The 16,318-nt window shown below is 23.8% G+C and overlaps 2 long non-coding RNA genes across 2 annotated transcripts in view; one reads left to right on the forward strand and one right to left on the reverse strand.

The window, feature by feature from the left end:
* The window catches only part of LOC129607623 (uncharacterized), a 100,517-nt gene that overhangs the window by 58,085 nt on the left and 26,114 nt on the right, over positions 1-16,318 (forward strand). Inside the window, exons 2-3 of the long non-coding RNA XR_008696825.1 lie at positions 824-943; positions 8,667-8,862. This is a non-coding gene — a long non-coding RNA (uncharacterized LOC129607623). The remainder of the gene's footprint in view (positions 1-823; positions 944-8,666; positions 8,863-16,318) is intronic.
* LOC129607622 (uncharacterized) overlaps positions 1-16,318 on the reverse strand; it is a 183,482-nt gene that overhangs the window by 10,412 nt on the left and 156,752 nt on the right. The gene's annotated exons all lie outside the window — the stretch shown is intronic.

Consider the following 16,318-nt stretch of genomic DNA (forward strand, 5'->3'; position numbering starts at 1 on the left):
AAGAGATATATAACACCTTAAAGGACATTTTTAAACAGCAGGAGGACCAACAACAACATAATACTAAAAAAAGGTAGAAAATAATAAGAAAAAACCTGAAAATATTACCTTTCATTTAAGTGAAAGGTAATTTGACAATGAAATTAAGTTGTCAGAGTTTTTGAGTGAAGAGAGAATTAAAAAATTTTATTTTATTATGTTTTTTTTTTTTTTTGTATTATATTTTTTTTTATTACGGTCTACGAATTAAAAACTTGGAACAGAACATAACATTGCCCGTCTCATCATCTGTCATTTCATACAACCTTCCCGAAACCTCCTCTGTCCCATATTTTTGCGCCTAAGCAAGGATAAAAAATATTGAATTGAATAACTGGAGTATGCTAAGAATTAAAAAGGATAAAAAAAAATGTGATAATGGATTTTTGTTTTTGTTGTTTTTCCTTTTCTTTTTTCAGTTTTAAATTTGTCTTGGTTTATGATTTATGGTAATCAATAAAATTATGATAGAAAGGGGTTTGATATCTTTGGGACTAAGGAGAAAAAAATCTTAAATTGTCATTTTCTGTTCTCATAACTCTTCTTCATGCCTTCGGTGCCTATTTAATAATTTAAGAGCGTTGTAATTTTGAGTAATAAAGTTTTTTTTATTTGATTGTAAAAATTTTTTTTTAATATTTTCTCTTTTACAAAGTTTTTTTTTATGTGTGCTTGTTCCTTAGCAAAAAAAATTTTTTATTTATAAATTTACCTTAATTTTATGAAGTTGAAATTGTTTTTTTTTACCTTTATATTTACCATAGTATTTTTTTCTTTTTTTTAGCAATCATTTATGGATCAGAGAATAAAGTGAAAATGAATTTTTTCCCTATTTCATAATTTGGAAGTTAATTAAATTGTAAAATTGCAAGAATATACGGAGAAGGATGCAACTGGGAAAGAGGTAAAAAATATAAATAAGTGTGAGCTAGAGATATTGGTGATGTGATTGTCATCTTCAGGGAAATTAGAATTTTATTTTACATTTAACCTGGATTTGAACATCTTGTTCAGGAGAGGAAACGTCTTTTAGTTAAATTATTTTCAGATCTCTTAATAAATAAACATATTATTGTAAAAAAAAATCAAATTCCTTATAAAGCCGGTTTTGAAAATGGTAATTATAAGTTATGATTTCCAAATTGTTTATAATTTGAAAATTATTGAATAGTAAAAGCATTGTTTACTCTCTCTGTTAAAGCTCTGCTGTACCTATGATCCATATTGTAGAATAAAAAATTTATAAAATGTCGTAAGATCCATATTGCTAAAAATGAGTTTTAACTACATAGTAAAAAAAGCAGACAGCATAGTGGAAAAGTCGAGACTACACTGCTAATGTTACGATATTTATACTGTAGTTGAAGTGTACCAAGTAATGTTTTCACCGCATGTTACGATCTATATCTGAGTTAAAATAAAATTTAAAACATTCTGAGAGAAATATCTTGATTCAACGAACCACTTTTACGTTAAACTTACTAATAATTCAAAGCAATCATACTGTTTACTTTTTACTTACTTTTTCTTGTTATTTTTATATGAGACTGATAAAATTTTTCAAACTTTAACAATAAAATATTTTAAAAAATTCCTAAAATATTCAAAATATAAACGTTTGTGCATTTATTCATTATTCTATTGAAATTTAATACAAGAAATTAGATGCTTTTTTTTATTAGTTTTTTTTAATAATTAATTTTTAACAAATAATAAACTTTCTCTTCAGATATCCTTTAAAAGTCTCGATTAATTTAAAAAATTTTTTTAATGGATCTACCATCTTCAAAATTTTATTTATTTTTCTCATTTTGTTTTTCTTCTACTATGTAAAATCATTTACTTTTGCCCTAATAAGGATCCACAATGACAAAAAAAGAAAGGAAAATAATTTATTGTCTCATGATAAAATTTATACAAGTAAAATTTATACAGAAATATAGAATAAACCTCAAACTTTAATTAAAAACTATTTATTAATATTAAAATAATTTTATATTGGAATGCAACTCGTTCGTTCAGTAACCTTTGTTATGAGGAAAATTATTTTCTTATCTTGATGTTGAATTGATTAAACAAGGATGTACTTTTGTGTTTTTTTTTTTTTTGTAATAGAAATAATAAGAAAATGAGATAAGGAGAAGTTAAAAAGAACTTATTATTAAGAGTCGGATACAATTATAAATTTTTTTTATGTAATGTTGTAGAAGATAAATTTCGGGTAATTTGTTCAGCGTAATTTTAATTGTCGATAATGTTATATAAATGAAAATGCAATTAATTCTTTTCTTTTTTCACTAATTTAGGCTTTAATTCTTTGTTTCTTAGGGTCCTGAAATCGTATAGGACTTATAGGAATACATATACATATAATATTTCTTAAGCAAGTGTTATCCTAATTAGCAATTGAATTAAACCATTTGCAGATGAACGGGTATTGTGCTTCTAAAAATTTTTCTTTTCACTTGTTCAATAGACTTTTATGGTTCCTTGATATTTATTATAATACAATTTTAAATAAATAAGTATTACAACAATACAATTTTGAAAATTGAATAATTGTTGTAAAGAAGTAAATTAATTTGGTACTGTAAGTTAGAAAAAGCTCAGACAATTTTTATTTTAATGAAACTTTTCCGATCCGAAAAAGTTGATTTTCGCAAAGATTTCAGAATATTTAAATGAACTGACTGGTATCCGAAACTTAAAAGTACACAATTCACAAATAAAAAAATATTTTTAAAGTCTTTATAAAATATTGAAAAATTAGGAATTCAATTTATTTTCTAAAGTATATTTAAAGTATTTAGTCCTTTTTGTTCTCCACTCTGACACAATTTTGAACATTTTAACTAATGAATGAATAAGAAAGTTAAGGAAATGCAATAGGAATACTTAAGTAAAATATTTCTTTTTTTTTTTTATAGAATTTTTTATGTTTTCATGCAGATCTTATCGTTCAACTATATAAATATTATTTATTCCATTATAAATTTTACTCATATTGGTATATAGGTAGTTGTTATGCATAGTTATTGTTATTATTGAATTTTCTTAATATTGTGCAGTGACGATTTCTTAGAATATTCGAAAATACCTTAAAGATCTGTACATTACCAGCTTGAGGAATAACTAATATTCTTCATGTTTGCTTGATACGGCTTTTGTTTGTTTGGAAAGTGCAACGTACTTAAAACCTTGTAGTTATACAACATTAAATTCTCATTCTCAGTATCATTTTGATTAAATAAATGTATTTTAAGGAAACTTTTGAAATTATTCCTTACGTTCTATTCACAGTTGACACGCTTCGCGGTTCGTCCCTGATATTTTTTATTTTTTCTTCTGTTTAATCTTTCCATTCATTTTTCATTCTCTGTCTCTCTATTTAAATTTTCACTTCCATTTTGATTTTCGTTTTTTTTCTTTTTTTTTTTTTAATTTTGGCTCTTGGTTATTTAAAAACAATTTCAAAAGTTCTTCTCTTCTCAATTATTTTGGTTTTAAATATAAAAATCCTTTCCTGAAATTGCTTTTTTTTTCTTCTCTTTGTTTTTTCCAATAAATGTAATTTTTCGAATATTACTTTTCATGTTAGTAATAGTATGGATATACATACATTCGGTATAGTTACACTTAGTGTACCTATCCACTTATTTCTTGGCATTTCCTAAAAACTTAAAATTGTTAAAAAAAAATGGAAAAGAAAAATGTTGAAAATTCTACAAAGAAAATTGAATTATTCTGGTTCATTAAATTCTTGTATTGATAAAAAAAAATTATAGGTGTAAATACATAGGTACATATATATATATATATTAAAATAAGTAGTTTACTCTATACATTCGTGAAGTATTTTCGAAAAAAAAAAAAATGGTTTAAAAATATCACAAGTTCAATTGTATGCAAATGAGTGATTTTCCTTTGCTGTTCATTGTTCTGGGTAATAACAAAATAATGTAATTATTGTTGTAACTATAATTATTGTAGTTACATTGAATTATTCTGAGAAATCCAAGTGACATGGTGTGGTGAGGTATAATGTTAATTATATGTTAGAATATTAATTATTTTAAGTTTTTATGTGAACATAAAGGGGAATCAATATTCTAGTGGTCATGCCAAATATTATATTTAAAAACATTAATCAACTCAAAATATGTTATGGTAGCCCTGAAACATAAATTTATTGAAATGTAGATATTTACATTCATATTAAATTCATAAGTTATTGATTCATTTTTTATATTAATACACGCTCATTCGAAGTAAACATTGTTCTTGAATCGCTCATTAGGAGTACGGATTGGTCTTGACACGTTCATTATTGGTACACATTGTTCTTGACACGGTCATTAGAAGTGTACATTGTTTTGAAGAATTTTTCCTTCGTCGGACATTTTATTATAAAAAGCTTGTTTGATTGAGAATCTGTTAAACTCAGTCCCAAAATAACTACAATATGGGTTTGATTTGCAAGAAAATAAAAAGAGGCAAAGACGTTTGCATGTACTATTATTGTATAATTATTATGAACTAGAAAAAATTGTGCACGAAAATAGGGGTCCCATTACTTCCAATGAATATAGAACTATAGGGATATGGGATGAACATTTCGCATTATATTTCTTACAAAACTGTTATTACTACTAGTAACTTGCATCCTGTACCAAGTTCAACAGTATACCTGTGTATGTTTGTAAAAAAATCCTTTAAAATTAATGCTCATTCTCTTTTAAGTTTGTTGTTTTTAGTTTTCATTTTTTTTTTTTTTGTATTTTTTTGGGTCGAGGTCAAATCTCTCAAAGTCGAAACTGAATTGAAAAATAAAATGAGAAATAAAAAGTAAAAAAAAAACAATATCCAATTTTTTTGTTCATGTTTTGTTTTAACTTTTCAAAAACTCTCATTTTACCTCTTATGTTTCTGATAGAAAATATCCTAGTAATAATTTTGTAAGGTAATTGTAATTGTAATTAAATCATTTGTGTATACAGAGTAGTATAAGATTTTGAGGTATTTTTTCTCTAGAGTAGATTTCATTAAATTAAATTTTATGGAATGTTGGTTCGTTTCTTCCGAAGACTGCAACATAAATCAAATAGAAGAGCAAATTTTATTCTTAGATATTAAGAAGGAAATAATGTAAATGATTGAATGAGAAAAACTAGTAGGTCTCGTTAACATTCATCTCTCTTTTATCTAAATTGTTGTGTACTTGAACTTATTCGTAGTATAGAATTGAATAATTTAGAATTTTCAAGGTTTTTAATGGAAATTTTTATGGAAATGATATTAGAGAAATTTTTACCTGAATTAAAAATTTTGTCTCATGTAAGGGAAATCTTTTATTGCAATGCGCCGTTGGGTATGCAAAATGTTCAATAAAATTTTGTTATAACTAGAATTGTACCAGAATTGATTATCCTTTTTGAAATACAAATTTTCTGATTGATGATCAACATAATTATTGATGGCAATAATTATTTTACCGAAACATTTTGCTTGAAGCTATTAGAACAATTATTCATATTGCAAATTAAAAATCCTACTTATCACTTATCACATCTGTAAATCTGTTGAACACATTTTGTATTTTAGTAATTTGAAAATTAAGTTTACATGTTTTCTTAATTCTATTTTATACAGAACGGAGTGGCAAAAAAAAAAAACAAAATCTACCCGTTTATTTTTAATGTTAAAATTTTATTTTCACTATACAATAAAGAATACTCGAATGAGTTGCCTTTCTCTTTAAATATCTGTTATATACTTAGGAAATATAGATTTCCTGGAGAAAAGTTTCATCAAATTAAAATTTTTTATTTGCCTTCAATAACATTTACATGAGATGAATTGGATGAGGTTAAGGGTTACGTATGTTATATTCAAATTGAAAACTTCTTTTAATCCCTTTAAATTTTATATGCATGTACAAAACAATTACAACAGATGTGTCTATATTTATATTCCATTGATTTGAAAGGATAAAGCTGAAAGAGTACACTTCACTCAATTTTCACTTTTGTAATTTTTATTCTTGTATTTTATTTTATATATTATGCTTAAAGTGATTTTGATTAAGGATAAAAGGAAGGAAACAAAAATAGAACATCATGAGAAATCAATTTTTTTTATTTTTTATTTTGATTTCTTTAAACATCTGATGATGACGAGATTTATTTGTTTTGGAAACATAAAATAAAATTTTGTTTTAGGTGACACATTGAAGATTTGAAGGCGTAAATCAATTGAATTTTTTTTTCTTGAGTTAGTATTCACTGTCGCATTGAGTATCCTACGCAATTTGTTAATTTGAAAATTAATAAATTAAAATTGTTTAAGGTCAAAAATAATAATATAACAGGCAATAAAACTTTTAGTTGTTTAGAAAATCTTTTTAATAGTATATTGTTGATTTTATGCTATTTATTCTATAAACAATTATTTCTACAATTTTGTCACAATATAGAATTCATCAAATCCTATGACAGCGACTCAATTCAATTTGACTAACAGTTTATAGTTACCACTGAAATAGACGGACAGACTGATAGACATTCTTTTTTAACCATTCTTTCGTATGGGTTAGAAAAACTTTAACAAACTAAAAAACGCAAATAATATTTTATATAAGAATTTGTTCACATTGTAAACTCTTTATGTATACATTAAAAAAAAAATATTTCCACTAAATATTTATTAACCGATGATTCAAATGGGGAAAAAATTATTTTGCTTTTTATAAAACATTTAAGTTAAAGTGCTTAAAAATTACTTTAAAGTAGGTAGAATGCTACATTGGTTGCTCTTACATTATTATTATGCTTTAAATTTAAACTGAGCGCTGCTCAATGTTACATTAAAATTTTTGGTTGGATTTTATGCATGTATAGAAATTGGAGCCCGAGTTATACTACTAAGAAGTCAATCTGTAATTCTCCACAAAAAAACACAATAGAAACAACTACCTCTCATCATCATAAATCCCGTCCTTTTACACTTCCAAACCAAAACTCACCCATAAATTTCCTCCTTTTATACAAAAGGTAGAGGCAAACCCTTAATATTTAAACTAGAAATGTTGGCTCGATTCCATGACTATATCGCCATAGTATATCAATCGCCAAAATATAATCCTTAATACTAAAATCCTACAGAATTTTTCAAAGCTATTATTATTGTTAAAACGTAAAAAATGAGAAAAAAAAGATTTCATGACCTTGTTAAGAAAATGTGTTGTAGCATCGCACTTCAAATAAAAATAGGATTTTTATTTTATTTTTTAAAAAAAAAAATTTGTTTTTTTCCATTTTGAAATTTGATTTTTTGATATCTGAAGGATAATAGAGTAAAAATAGCAGCCATATTAAAAATTAAATTTTTTTACATTATTTAGTTTGTAAAAGAAAATTGTAAAATGATCATTTATTTTTCATAGAATTTAATTTTATTATTTTCTTTTTTGAATTGGAATTAGTATCCATAGCATACATATATTAATAATTTCCAATTCCAAAATATTGTTCTCTAGAAGCAGATACATATTTTGTTCAAAAGAATGATATTATTATGTATGTAAATCTTTTCTAATAACAATACTTTCGTCTAATAATAATGAATTTAATTAATAATTGAATTTGGTAGCGACAAAATTGACCCCACTGATTGTATTTTCAAAGAGTACATAATGTTGAAAAAATTCATTTGTTTATAGATGAATTCAGGAAATATGGTTAAAAGCTCAAATATGAAGAATAATTTCCATGAAAATATGTTGCAATTGGTTTTATTTTTATTACTGATGATTTGGTTTTATTTTATTATTGGTGAAAATACTTGTTTAACCTGGAATTGATTTACATATATTATAATATCTATCCGCATTCCTTAATATACAATAGTAATATCCGAATTTCTGGTCTTCTCTATAATTTTATATGAAACTCAAAAGTTAGGTTTTAAAATTTAATTTTACTATTTTATTAAAAATAAATTTTTAAAGTTTCAATAATAATTTCTTTTCCTTTTTAAGAACTATTTTTCAAGAATTTCCTTTTATTTAATTTTAACTAAAAAACAAATTCAAATTGTATTTTTTGCTCAATGTTTTTTTTTTATTGTTTACCACATCATAAAAAAGTCCAAAAATTTCATTAATTATACATTATATCCTTTTTATTTGTGTCTTCAACTCTGACTCTCTTAGTCCTTTTTCCCAAATAAAATCTAATAACCTAAAAAATGGAAAAAAACAAACCAAAATCAAGAAAATCACAATATAGAAACGACAAAATCCCAAATTACCATAACTATATAGTTAGTTCCTCTTTTTTCTCTTACAACCTCATCATCCTTTTAAATTATGAATTTGATGTGGAATTATTTTTTTTTTTTTGAAATTCTTATTCTTCTTTTACCATTATTACTTTTGAAAACATGAAAAACTTATTTAAAATTAAATGAATTAATCAAGAACATTCAAAAAATACAAACAAAAGAAGGTAAACTGAAGTGAATTAGTTAGTAATAAATCTAATGAAATTCAAAAAGCAATTTAATTTTTTAGTAAATCCAAATATTATTTTTATTATAATATGTATCTAAAATAAAATTTTATATTTTAGGTGGTTACATCGATTTTGATAAATTTGTTTTCATTACGACACATAAATGCTTTTAAAACAATAAAGGACAATTTCAAGTTTCGATCAATGGTTAATGTAAGGCAGAAATCAAGAAAAAGATCAAAAATTTAAAAGATTAAGAATTGAAGATCAAAAAATCAAAAATTTAATCAAGAATTGCGGCCGTTATTCAGTTGTAAGTTATTCATGAAAAATCTGGTTATATTTAAGTCGTTCTTTTCTTCATTACGATCAAAATTACGTCTAAATCACAAAAATAATTTATAAAAAAAGTGATTACAGTGAAAATTATTTATTTTTGTGCTACATAATATGGCTTAGAAGCCCCTTTTTTTCCATAAATATTCTATAGTTCTATATAATTTCCTCTATTTTAAGAAACATATTTTATGACCTTTAATATTTTTATACTCCATTGTTAGATAGTCAGACAATGTTTCTAAATAAGAATCAAAATTAGTTTCTAACACTATATTTTTAAGCATACTCTCGCTATCTAGAAAAAGATTAAAAAATACATAGGAAAAAAATAAAATTTTATAAAAAATTTCGTAATTAAAGGGAAGTGAAACGGAAAACCTAAATCAAAATGGTCTTCATTTCTATTTTATTTTCTCATTTTCATTTCACCTTTTTTAAATTTATTAAAATAATTTTTAGAAAACTATTTTAAAATACTGGAATAATAATCCTATATAATCTTGTCGCTGACGTTTTAATTACTGTTACAAAAAGAATAACCTTTAAATAAAATTTGTATGTTTGCACAGAGAAAGAACTAGTACGGTTTTGAAAAAAGGAAGGAAGAAAAACATATTGTGACAAATAAAAATTAAAAGGATGATCGCAAGGTTTTTCATATTATTATTTTTTTGCTTTATTTCTCTATAGAACAATTATAAAAAGTTATTCAATAGTACTTTTTATGTGTTCGGACATTTGTATTTAGATAAAGGTTCACTTAGCGCTCAATCAAAAATTCTATCTTATGCTAACTCTTAGGTATTTTAATAGTCAAAATTAAAAGAAATTTGTCAATCATGAAAACCCGTCAAGGACAATTTCATATTGGAGCAATATTTTTACCGTATTTTTATGTGGATCCTATCATAAATCTTGTCGTTACTTATATCAAATAGTTGATTAATAATATTTTTTTGCAGTTTCCGTACAGAAAGATAATTAAATCCGGTCATATGTGAACCAAACTGAGAATCAATGTGGAAAGTATGCATGAGTTTGCAAAGTATGCGATTTTAAAGTTGAGCAGAAAGGCAATTTCAAATCCAATCATATATGACCCAAATTGAGAATCCATGTATGTGGAAAGTATACGCAAAAAGCTATTTGTTTTCTTTCCGCACAATATTTTGTCTCACGCAATAGAGTTTTCCCATCCATAATTGTAATTGCTGCTATTGTCTCTTATTGAAAAACCCTTTTTGTCTTTGTATTCTCATGAAAATAACATAAAAAATAATTCAAATTGGCCAATAATTTATAACAAAAATAAAATCATTTATATCTTTCTCTTACCACATAGAAACTTAAAACTGAAAAACCAAATACCCAGGTACATACATATATGAAGAGTAAATCCAAATTCGAAAACGGTAAACTGGTATATGAGTAACTTAGAAAATTTTAATTCTAACACTACCATAGAAGTTTTAAAGGATTATTATGTTTTTATGCGGGTATATTTGAGCCTTTTTTTTTTGTATAAAGTAAGAAACAAGAACAAAAATAATAAAAAAACAAACAAACGAAATGATACAGGAATAGAATAATTAAATGGTTATTCTTTTTCAACATTTTGTAATGTAGAAAGCAGCAGGTACGTGAATAAAAGTTAACAAAATTTTCATTTTTGAAAATTCTATTGAAAATATAACTTTTATTAGAAAATTTTTTTGCAATGCTATCCACAGAAATATTGTATTTGTAGACCAGTTTATTTCCTTTATATCCTGGCTAACCAATAAAATAGTTAAAACAAAGAAAAAGGACTTCATTTGAATTCTGTTTTTATTTTGTCTACTAAAAAGATTTTAATGTGAGCATATTGTGTATGAGCAAGTATTGTGTATGTAGATAAAATTTTTTTGAATGAGTTCAAAGGATTATTGTATTTATATTCACAAAAATATTAGTAATATTTAATAGGGAATTAGTTGTTTGTTGTCTCTTTTATAAATAACTGCATTTTTTTGTTTAAAAAATCAAATTTATAATTGGAAATTTAAGAAAATTTATTGTTTCTATATGTTATTTTATATTATTATGTTATTGAACACTTACATACTTAATTGCCACAAAACATAAGAATAATTTAAGAATACACTGTTTATTCTAGTAATCGTGCCTACAAAAATGTCTATTTTACATTCACAATTTTGTTTTATTACTTAACTATAAATATATCAATTTTTAAGAAAATATCAGAAGCCTAGAGTATAATATCTTCAAATAAAATTTTAATAGTTCTCAATATTGAAAGCCCTAACATTGGCCACTATCTTGCTAACTATTGACAACATTGTACAAATTACTAAGCAAAAAAGCAATTTCATGGATTTTCAGAAATATTTGTAAGAAATTATAAAATTTATATAAACAGTAAAAATGATAGTGCCTATTAAAAGGGAAATATTTATGAGTTCACACAGTTTGTATAAGTACAAGAAAAAAGAAATGTAAGATAATTTAAAAATATAAATTTTAATTCCGAAAGAATTTACCAATTTCTTTTTATAAATACATAAGCTAAAAAAAAAGATTTTTTAGTAAAAATATTTTCCCTATTGTACCTTTTCCCTGAAATTTTATTTTTTCCGTACAATATGTATACAACAATTTCTTCTCATTTTCAAGGAATTTTGTATTGAACTTTTAAAAACAGTACAATCCTTTTATACAAATATATAAAAAATATCGAAAAATAATGAATTGTTGTAAATATATTTCTAATTATGTAAAAAATATAGAAAATTTATAGAGATGACATTTAAATGATGTTAAAATTGCAACCTTGTCATTGTACCTTAGTTAAAGAGAAAAGTTAAAAATAATTTAAGAGCAAGAGACAATGAATTTGTTTTGAATAGTTTTGCTGCCTCAAAGTTTCTTAAAAACGATGTTCGTTTTCCTTTGTTACTGCTCAACAGAGCCTAATTTTGTCATTCGGTAGCGTTTCGTTTAATAGTTCATTGTCGTGTAATAGCCAAAATTGCAAAGACCGTAATTGGAATTCAAAATTTTTCCCTTAAAAATTGAAAAGTAGATTAATAGCCATGATTCGATTGTAATCATGTCAGAATAAAAAAATAAATTTAACAAAAACTGAGCAACGAAATACAGAAAAAAAAAATCTTTTTCGAAATTTTCCTTTTTACCCCTTGTATGTTAAATACTAATTAATTCCCAAAATAGAAGAAAATAATTTATAAAAGCAGTTGTGGTTGTAGACACAATCCTACTTATTTCTACTTATTTACTATTATATAATATTATATACCATTATATAATAATGTATATAATATTATTTATAATTATGTGTTGTATATTTAAGTACGTATATGTACACGTATATATAATGATTATTTTGAACAATAAACTTGCAGCAAGAAAGTATTTTAAGTTAATTGAATTTTAATTTCATTATCTTCTTGTATCTTCTCTAGGATATTTTTATATATAAAATGTACAAGTATAATATTATAATAGTGAATCAGATGGGAAGATTATATAATCGCGAGAGAATCCTTTTTTTTTTTTGTGTGAAAGGATTATATGGGTTTGTGTTTTTTTATGTATGTACATTATATTATATATAGAAAAAAAACAAGCAAAAATAACAATCTTACTATTTATTATATTTGCTTCATTTTGTATATTATCATTTTTATTATTATTGCTTAACTTAAAGTTTATCTTTAACAAGAGATTAAATTAAATGAAAATTATTTTAATTTAATTAAAATTTATTCAATAACTTTAATAGTTTTTTAAACAAAATATTTATAATAATAATATTTCTTATTTAGCAAATCGTAAGAATTGAAATTTTAAGGATTTCGAAATTTTTCATATTTAAGAAGAAATATAGTGAGTGAAAATTAAAAAGATTGCGATTATTTATGAGAAAAATTTACTTTTTTTTTTATTATTATTGTTTTAATTTAGAATAGGTCCGCATAATCTTCTTTTTTTTTTTCATTGAAACAAGTACCTTTATTCAATATTAATAATCAAAACCATTAAAACTATAAGTTTACCAATTTTTCCTAATTTGAATTTTGTTTAATATGTTCAATAAAATGATGTTACTTCAATTTTATTGTTATTTGCATATTATTTTATTTTTGAAGTTTCATTATATTTATTAATTTCAATGTCCAAAAGAATTTTAACAGAAAATCCTTTCTAGCTCATGTACATACTTAAATAAAAGAGACATAGCCAAAAACACACAATTCAGGGTTGCGAATATTTTGTTTAATAGATAAACGATCGAAATAATCCCAATATTCCTTTAACTTTTAGCGTCTCAATAATATTTACAATAAGCTTTTAAATATCATTGCTTAAAAACAAGTATTTGAAGTACTTACTTTTGTTTTGATGGTACTGTTATTTTATATAAGAAACTTTACAAATTCTACGAAGAAATTTCTTATCTTATGGAATCCCTTCAATGTACATATTGTTATTATAAATATTTTATGTTTAAAGTTAACAACCGTTTTATCATCAAAACAATAATAATTGAATGTGTGATATTACTAATATGTACACACATATTATATTGTGTATCTTTGAGTACATATATTATGTATTAAAAAAAATGAAACTTTTAAAATAACAATATTCTTTAAAAAATATTTACTTTTGAATTATTTATAACTTTTAGTTAAAATCTTGTATGTCAGAATAACCATAAAAAAATATGAGATTGTATAAAGTAATATTCGTATATTTACGTGTAACTGATATATTTGTATATAATTGAATGTTACTGAACGTTTAACAATTTCTCTTTCTAGTACTTTTTACTAAAATAAAACTTTCACCTCACACAAGTCGCAACACCAATAGTATTTTATCATAGAAATTATACATGCATTGCATTATCCCAACACACACACAACAAGCTAAATATTGCATATTAATATCTTATTTATACTCGCATAGTATTGTTCAAAATTTTATGAGCATATGAGATTGACATTACAGTAATGCTTCATATTTGAATTATAGTAACAATATAAAATGTTTTTATATTAAATAGACATACATACATACATTCATTAGATAAATGTATAATAGTTTACAAAAGATTGTTTTTCTTGTTGAAAAATTTTTATTCTTCTCTTAATAACTTTTATGAAAATTTGCATATGAGTCAGCCATAAATTCTGTTAGACAACTTATTATTTTTTTTTCTTGAATATCACTAAATAAATATGAAAGAGAAAAGTGTTGTATATAATAATATCAATCATATTTTTTGTTTTATCACTGATTATACTAGATCTTATGGAGAATATAGAGAAATAAGAATATAGTGTAAGAGTAATAAGAATATAGAGAAATGATTATAGTAACATTTAAATTGAAATTATATAATATGTACTTGTATTTTGAAATTAAACAAAAGAATAAAAAATAATATTTTCAAAATATAAAAAAAAAAATAGAAGTATGAAATACTTCGCTAAAAATATTTTTCATAAATATTTCATAGCCATTCATTTCATTTGAAAAATTCAACATAATTCATGCAATACATTAAAACTTCAAATTTTTTGATCAAAATAGATACCTCGTACTTAATTTAAAAGAAAGAAGAACGACTGCTGGTCATCTAACATTTAAAATGATTGAAAGTTCAAAAGCAATTTTTGAACTTTCAGATTTGTATACTTGTATATTGACACAAGAAAACCTCAGATCATTGCAGGCTTAAAAACTTAATGTAACATCCCACCGTATTATTCAGTTAAGTTTTTAATTCTAACGTAATTACAGGTTCGTTCAATCGTCATCTCCCACAAGTCCGAGGGTGCCACCACATATCCCTTACTATAACCATTGCTTCAAAAAAGCAAAGAACATGCTTAGCCGTCTCATCTTCATCATGACAAAATCTGCATTAACGATCCCCAGATTGTTCAAGTTATAAACTGTTAAAAGTCATTTACTTTCATGCACTTTCAGAAGAAAATTTTTAATACTTATTGGTTGTGTGTTCTACTACACCAATTTAATTTAAATATGTAGATATTTTTGTTGAGTATTAATAATTAATTTGACATTTAAAAAACTAGTTTTAAATTTATTTTTACAGTTAAAGAAAATCCAATTTCTTTCGTTCTACATGTGAATATTGTATGCGCTTGCTATATCTGCTTGCTCACAGTAGTAAATTTAAAACTAACTACACTGCATATGTATATAATGTTAATTGTATACCATATTTTCTGAATTTCTTGGTTTAGTTTAATTCAAGATTGATTATAATAAATTTATTTTCACTAATATAACAAGTAAAATCCACAATTCTTTGGTTTTCTATTCAAATAGAGTATAAATGAAACAGTATAAACTTAACTAAAAATAATAAAATTTAAGATAATTTTTCATGTGGTTTTCCATATGAATCTCCAAAAGTTGTTTTTGTATGAATCTAAGTTTATGTTAAGGGTGTTGTACAAAAAATATGAAAACTGTAGTGGTACTTACTCGCATAAATCTACATAACAAATTTGGAATTTATCTTAAGAAAATTATTTGATGTTTTTATGTTTTTTTTCTGGTTTCTTTGAACTTATTTCAAGAATAGGGAAAAATATTGTTGTGAAAATGAATAGTTTTAAAGGATGTTGACTTTACGATTGAAAAATTTTTGGAGAGAAATTGGAAATTTTACTATTACCATCCATTTTTATTTTTTTACAAATATTTATTTGTGATTTTCGATTTTTCATAAAAATACAAATTTTAAAAATTCTTAAGGGTCACCAAACTCTAAAAAAACTAATTTCGGAACCTTATTCAACAATTTAATTATTTTCAGGCCAAATTCAGTTGTGGCTGATTGTTTCTAAATTCAAACAATTCATTATGCCTTTATTTTTAATAACAAAATCTTCTTATTAATTAAAACATTTTTAATTATCTTGAACGTTTTTTCTTTTATATTTTTTTAGGATAAAATTTAAAAACTTTAAAATTGTTGCATTTAAACAAACCATGTACAATAATAATTATTAATAATTTAATATTTAACTAACATTAATTCTGGAAAATAAGTATAAAATCCAAATTGAGGTCAAAATTATTTAATATTAAAGAAAAAAAAAGAAAGATTATAAAACTAAAAATATTGCTTTGCCATTGGCATACACACACAAGAAATACCAAAAAAAAATTTCGTATGAGATTTTTTCTGATTCATTTCCATTGAATGTGCAAGGATTATTTTCTGAAAGGTTTCCTGTTCATTTTTAATAATCAACTGTTGTATAAAATATTATTTTTATAAAAAGGAGGTTTTAATACTCTTAGATATGTGTGTATGTGAGCCACTTATATAAAATAATATACATAAATATATAAAAAAAATTTGC

This window comes from Condylostylus longicornis, unplaced genomic scaffold (genome assembly GCF_029603195.1).
Source record: "Condylostylus longicornis isolate FDR11 unplaced genomic scaffold, ASM2960319v2 ptg000028l, whole genome shotgun sequence".
In the NCBI taxonomy this organism is placed as follows: Eukaryota; Metazoa; Arthropoda; class Insecta; order Diptera; family Dolichopodidae; genus Condylostylus; species Condylostylus longicornis.